Consider the following 7,374-nt stretch of genomic DNA (forward strand, 5'->3'; position numbering starts at 1 on the left):
CTTTATCCCAATCATCCTTATTCCCCAAGTTCCTTCCATCCTCCCCTTCTCCCTTTTCTCTCCCCATCCCATCCCACCCCCAAGCCTAAATTTTATAAACATAAACGTGTTAGGAAAAAAACAAGGGGTTGAAGAATTGAAGTTAAAGCTCCAGTCAGACCTTAACTAGATGGCTATCTTTGAAGCAATTTAGCAATTAAATAATTAAGCCATCCATGTATTTGAATAATAGTATCTACTTCATAATATTACAGCAAACCTTCAATGATGTCGTGTGAGGGAAGAGTCTGAGTCCTTGATATTAACTTCTAGCAAAGTGACCTTTCACCACTAACCTTCCCCTCTATAACACTTCTGAAGTATTCCATTTTCCATGCCTCACAGCCATGGCGGTGGAGGAATCAAGTGTTTGGGGATTGTTTGTGGTCAAGCAACAGTTGAGACCTTTACCACTGTCTACATGCAGTAATCTTGTCCCAAAACAAAGCTGGTGTCCCTGGAGAGCTCAGTCAGGAAGAAAGGTGAGAAAGAAGCTTAATGATCACTTGAGAAAGTATCATAAATCTTGGTTATTGGTAAAACACATTTCATTGATTTTTTCTGTAAAATAAAGGGCCAGTTTCAAGATGTTAAGATTAGATGTCAGTAGCTTGGAAGAAAATCCTGGAGACAAAAAACATTCAGAACTCATTGGCCAGCACTGAGTCACTGGTGCCCTTGTCAATGGTGTGGCCAAATAAGGGCAACGGTCACTTTAAAGAAGGGACTTGGTGCTGGACTTTACAATCATTGCATATTCTTTGTATTTTTATTTTAAATATAAGTACTATGATAGAGCAAGATAAATTATTTTGAATTAATGTAAATGGAATTTATTGAGTTTTGAATGAATTTTAAATCAACATTATAGTTGATGTCATTTTAGTTCAGTGCTTTTTATTTTTTCTTAGAATCACATTAAAAAAATAATCTTGTCATTGATGTCCTGAGTCCATTGAACCAGAATAGATATTACTCATCTCAGTGCTATAGAGACCTTATTTATTAAAGTACACAGTAAAAAGAAATTCTGTCGACCATCATTTCCTAAAAGTATTATTTCCAGTGGATATCGCAGGGCTAGTTAGAAGATCAAAATCAAGATGAGAGGGAGCAAGCAGGGAAAGAAAGAAGAGATGAGAAGAGCAAGCGACTGGAAGCTGAGGGGACAGGGGAATAATTTGCAGCAGATAATTGTGTCTTATCTAAAGTAAACTAAACATGGTGGTCACTCACCCATGGCCTAGGAGTGGACATTAAAGACTGGAATCTGTGTTTGAGTGATGGTATAGAGGGGAGGGGAGGAGTGCCGTGTCTAGCTCACTGAGCTTCCGTACAAAACAATCAATCATCTTTCATGGATGTTTAATCATATTCTGACCTAACCTACCACACATGCGGATTAGTGGCAGCCTTTGAGGAGGCTGGTAATCATGAGATATAAAGAGTAAAGCTTTAGTTTTTCCCTGAGATGTTCCTTTCAATAAAAGCTGATTTAATTGGCCAGATTTGACAAGTTAGTTTTGATCTAGGTAATTCTTTCTTTGGAGAAGACTTAAAGATTTTTTTATTTCGTTGTCTCTGTATGGATCAAATCATAATGAATTTCCTAGGAAATTTCCTTGTGTCACAATGGTATGAATAAAAAAACAAACTAAACAGTAGATAGTTTAATATTTGTGAAAGGGAACATCTTTCTCATTTAAATTATTGAGAAATACTTGAAGTAAAATGGTTTGGGTCATTTAGGCTCCACTTTGATTAGTAGTTTCTAAAAACTTTTATTAACCTTTATTAATAAAACTAAGGATGAAGGGGCCGAAGAGATGACTTGGTGGTTGAGAGAACTTGCTGCCCTGTTCATTTGCCAGCACCTGCTTGAGGCTACCCACAACTGCCTGTCATTTCAGGAGCTCCTGCCTCTCTTCTGGCCTCCTAGGGCCCCTGTACACGTGTGATGCACATGTGTGCACATTCACACACATGCATACTCTCACATACCTAAATAAAAATTTACAAGATTAAGCTTGAGACTTTTTTTCTGCTGCTATCAATTTTTAATGGAAGAGTGTCATGTCAAAATATATCTTTGCAATTTTGATTAGCTATTAAGAGAAGCCAATGCTCTTCTTTCAGTTTTTTGAGTAGCTAGATGGGTGGGAAAAGTCCCCCCCCCCATTCAGTCCCGAAGCACTGTTGGCAATGTTAGTGTGTAGTTCCAAACTAATGCACACTACAAAAAGTGTCTGCCAAAACAAGGGTATTGATGTCAATGGTACATTTCAGAAAACAGAATAGGAATCTTTCCCTTTAGTCAAGTAAAAAAATCAATATTTTTCATGATATTCTATTTCTGTCTCAGATTTGAAGTGGAATAAGACTTCTGACATTTGGAAATAAAAGTCAAGGTTGAAGGCTCAGCTCTGTAACGATTCTGATGTTTATGACACAGACAAGTGTTTACCAAAACAGAGGTAAAATTGTAGGGAAAAACATAACTCGAGTTACCACACACACGCGCACACACATACACACAATCTCTCTTGGTCATGTGCTCCTAGCTGCCTCTAGTAAATAAACTCTCCGTTCTTATTACCTTCCTATTGAAGCGCTCTTTCCTACCACAACCTTTTGCAAGACACATAGCTCACAAGAGAGGCTGCAGAGCCATTTCAACTCCTGCAGGAAAAGTAAATTTAATTGGCACTGGTGCGGTTGCCTTTACCATTGCTGAAAGAGAAAATGTTTACTTACAGGAAGTTCTTGTTCTTTCTTATTTGGAGGTGGGGTGCGGGGAGCGAGTTGGGGAGTTATCGAGACAGGGTTTCTCAGCATATTATAGCCTTGGTTGTCCTGGAGCTCGCTTTGTAGACCTTGCTGGCCTTGAACTCACAGAGATCTACCCGCACCTGCCTCTAGGATGTGGGGATCAAAGGCGTGTGCCACCACGCTCTGCTCATTTTTTCTTTTAATGTGTAAAATGTAGTTACATTCAACGTCTTTGGATTTTAGTTATAAGGGGGTGAATGGCTGCCACACAGTAATTTAGAGGAAATATTTAAAAGAAAGTGGTCTTCATACCAGAAAAAGATGGGCCACAGAATCTGAGAACATGAGCTCAAATGGCTCACAGAATCTGAAATGGCAAGTAAGGGGCCTGCATGGATCTGCACCACGTCCTCTGCGTATATGTTATGACTGTTAGCTTGGTGTTTTTGTGGGACTCCTAACTGTGGAAGGGGATGCATCTCTGACTCTTTTAACATCTCCTAGGACTCTTTTCCTCCTATTAGGTTGCTTTATCCAGTCTTGACATGAGGGCTTTTGCCTTGTCCTGCTGTATTTTGTTTTGTCCTGTTTGCTTGTAGTCCCTTGGAGGCTAGATCTTTTCTGAAGAGGAAATGGAGAAAGGGTGGGTCTGGGGAGAGGGAAGGTGGGGAGGGAGCTAGGAGGAGTGGAAGGAAGTGAAACTGTGGCTAGCATGCATTGTATGAGAAAAGAATATATTTTCAATAAAAAAGAAAGAGAACATGCCCTTTATTTTTATTAGGAAAAATTTAGTAAAATATTTCTACAAAAAAATACAATTAGCTAACATGAATGCTTTTTGTTGTCCATAATAAGTCTTTACTTTTCCCTTTACTGGAATTTTTCTAATTTACTCACTTAATAATTACTATTTTGCCATGTACCAGCAACACTCAGATAAATAAGATGTAGAATTGAATGTATCTTTAAGTTCTTGAAATCTAGTTGAGGGTATTAAAAACAATGCTGAGAAAAGCTTGGACTGATGTAGCTGACAGTGCTCTTGTGTCTCAGGTTACTAATGATGCCTAAAGATGTATAAATGCAAGATACTGCCAAATATTTTAGGGGATTGCGTATTTACCAACTATGTTCATGTGTTTCCTCCATACTCACGGGAAACCTGCCCAGGCACATGGTTTCAATTTTAACAATTTACTTAATTAAGAGCAACCATTTTTAATTTGTATGACATTGCTAAGATGGAAGAAACATGAGTAACTATTTTCTTTATGATAGAAAACATTTCTGAAATGACGTTCTCTCAAGCAGTGCCCAGGTGGTTTTGCATGATCATATTGGATGCTATACCCATTGGCTTCTGCCCCTAACTCATTATTAAAAAGCCCATCCATTGAGCCATGGGTCTGTAAAGCATGAACAGACACATCAAAGCTCATCTTAATGCACAAAAACAATGCAGCAGTCTCCACTGCTCATCCAGTGGGCAGGATGCTGTCTCTGTAGAAACAGACATTTTCAGAGCCTCAAACCCATTCTCTGGAGATAGGAAACAAAGCTTCACCTATGGTAGACAATATCTGGTCCAGTCTGATAGAAATGTGGCCATAAATCATAAACTTATTGATGTAGACAAGGAAGAGAAGGTTGTTTCAGTCTTTCACAGAAGACATTTTCAGTCAGAATGTAGATAGTCCACCAAGTTAACATAATTTTTATGGTGAAAACTTGTGTACTTAGAGTTAGTCAGCTGGACTTAGTTTTGATGATCCCCTAATTTGGCTGGAAGCATCAAGAGCCTGATAATCAGGATCTCTTTCACAGGGGATTTCTATCACAGACATTCATACAAGCTGTTCTAAAGAACTGTCCTGGTTGGGGGTAGAAAGGAACTATTTCACTGTTGTTATAATCCTCCATCTGAAGAGAAATCTCAGTCTGTGCGCTCCATCAGGCAAGTGTCCACTCACCCTCATTTAGGCCTATTCAATCTTTTCCATGGGAGAAAAAAGAATTGCAGGAAAGGAAAAGCAATGACTTAAAAAAAATGCCACCTTTAAGGTATTCTAGCTTGCCTTGTAACTGCAATCATTAACCATGCCCTGGCCAGTAAAAATTGGTATGGTCACATCTCTTTAAAACCCTCTGATCCCTTCTCCAATCTCCTCTAGTAACTTGGTGTAGTATACCTGAAGAAAGACTCTTAATTGTATGAGCCAAATAGTCCCAACAGAAAAGGAGTCTGAGTTTCCATTTAAAGGACAAATGCTCAGGACAGCCTTAGGACCAGAAATGTTCAATTAGCCTGCATTAAAAATAATGAAACTTGAATATTTAAACTGATAAATACGCATCTGCTCATTTTTACAGCTGTCAGCTCACTGGGAGTTTCGGGGCATGCATATGACTAACTTATTCTCAGGGGAAAAAAGTATGCCTTTCTACTTTTGCTACATTTTTTTCCTTGGTATTTCACCCAAATAATCAACTATGTAATGTACTCACTCATGACAGCAGTGCGGTCTCCAGTCAGAGAGACACATTTATTTTAAAGGATTACTTTGTCTTTGTGAGGTTGCTCAGCCTAGAGCTTGTTGAATAATGCAGGGCAAGTTTCTACCATCACAAGACCCCCGCCTGTGCCACCGGGTCCTTTGACAGGTATTGATTACTTTCTTGCTACTTCTCTGCTTTTGGGACTTGAAACAGGTTTGCTGCTCTGTGCTTGCCTGCTCCAGGATTCACGGCTTATGCCTGTTTGCTGCTGCCTGGAGGGTTGAGAATGGCACCTAATCAACCCGAAGGACTTCAATGAAGCTGAGGATACAAAGGTACTGGCAACCTTTAGCCTTATCATCTTTCCCCAGCAAGCTATATAATAGGGTAGCCCTTCAATAAATGTAGTAAATGTTTGTTCATTTGTTATTCTATTAACTGGTTGTTGAGTACCTATCCACCAGAGTCTTAGGGACACAAACATGAAAGTGCACTCTGCTCAGCTTCTACCCTGAGTTCACTGCAGTGGAGAACAGTGGGAGGGAGAGACAGATGTCGGTGTCATCGGGAGGGATGTTAGGCAAGGTGTGGGACACAGGATGCTCTGGAGATTTGTCAGGACCGATTGAGCTGTGCCAGCTGCAGCTCTGGGTGTCTTAGTATAGCATTATGATGCATTTTGTAAAGGACTATTTCAAAAATTAATCTAGGGGCTGGAGAGACAGTTCCACAGCTAAGAGCACTTTCTGTTTCTTGCAGAAGACTGAGGTTGGATTTTCAGCCTCCACATGCTGGCTCACAACTGTTTGTGACTCTAGGTCCAAGGAATTCCATGTCTTTTCTGATCTCTGAAGGCACCAGGAATGTCTGTGACATACATACATACAAACACTCATGCACAGAAAATAAGAAAAGATACCTAAAAAAATAATTTATTAAAATCTGTTAACTGGTGACATTGGTTTGTAGCTTCCCCTCCTCTGTTGCAGGGAGAGTTCCCTTTTGTCATGCTATATTTTATTCTATTTTGAGATAATATCTCATGTATCTCAGGCTAACCTCTAACTCACTATGTAACCAAGGATGCTGTGAATTTCTGATCCTCCTGCTTTACCTCCTGAACACTGAAATTACAGGCCTGTGCCACTGTACCTGGTTTATCTGCTCCAGGGAATCCAACCCAGGGCTTTGTCCACCAACTGAGCCACAGTTTCACCCACTCCTAGTACATGTACTTGAATGGATTTCACCTGTTACTTTTGATTTTTAACTCGGGCCTTTATTTTCCCTGTAAGACTCAAGATATTTCCTGATCCTTTTCTAAACCTACTTTTGAGTTATTTAGGGCATTCACATTTCACAAGCATAACAGAAATTAAAACAGTGCTAAACTATTTTTTTAAATATGAAGTGTTATGGAAGCTTTAGATTTCAGTATTGAAGGTGAGAAAGGATTTGATGATGATTTTGCAATTTTGTGTACATATTTCCTCCAGGAGTCAGACTGTGTGGGGGCTTTATTATAAGAACTCAGTTTTGAAAAAGAAGTTCAAAATCAAAGCTTAATAGATAACCTCCAAAACCCCAGACAGCAAATCAAACAAGCAGATATGACGGACAGAAATGAACCTCTGACTTCAAGCATTATGACACAAATGAAAACAATATTTAGTGAGGAAAAAAACCCTGTAGAAACATAATCTGTGCATTCATGGAAGCAGAACTGCTGTCTCTTTGTATACACACTTTTGACAAGTCCTTAGAGATCTCTAGGGATGCCTAACTTATTGTGAAGCAATGTAGGCAATAAAGTGTTCTACTAGAAGCTTTTTCACCAAGCAATCATGAGTATGTCTTTAAAGAGCTCACTTCAGCGTGAGAAATAGACACAGCAAGATAGATGCAGTTCTCAGCAACCAAACTCTTATCATCAGCTCTGTTCCCATGGTGGTGCTGCCTGGGCATTGTCTACTGGCCGATCACTGTGTTTGTAGGCTCTGTACTGTAACATCATCTTAACCCCAGATGCTTTTTAAGTCACCATCTATTCAGCAAACTGATGTCCAAATC

Source organism: Microtus ochrogaster, chromosome 1 (assembly GCF_000317375.1).
Source record: "Microtus ochrogaster isolate Prairie Vole_2 chromosome 1, MicOch1.0, whole genome shotgun sequence".
Lineage (NCBI taxonomy): Eukaryota > Metazoa > Chordata > Mammalia > Rodentia > Cricetidae > Microtus > Microtus ochrogaster.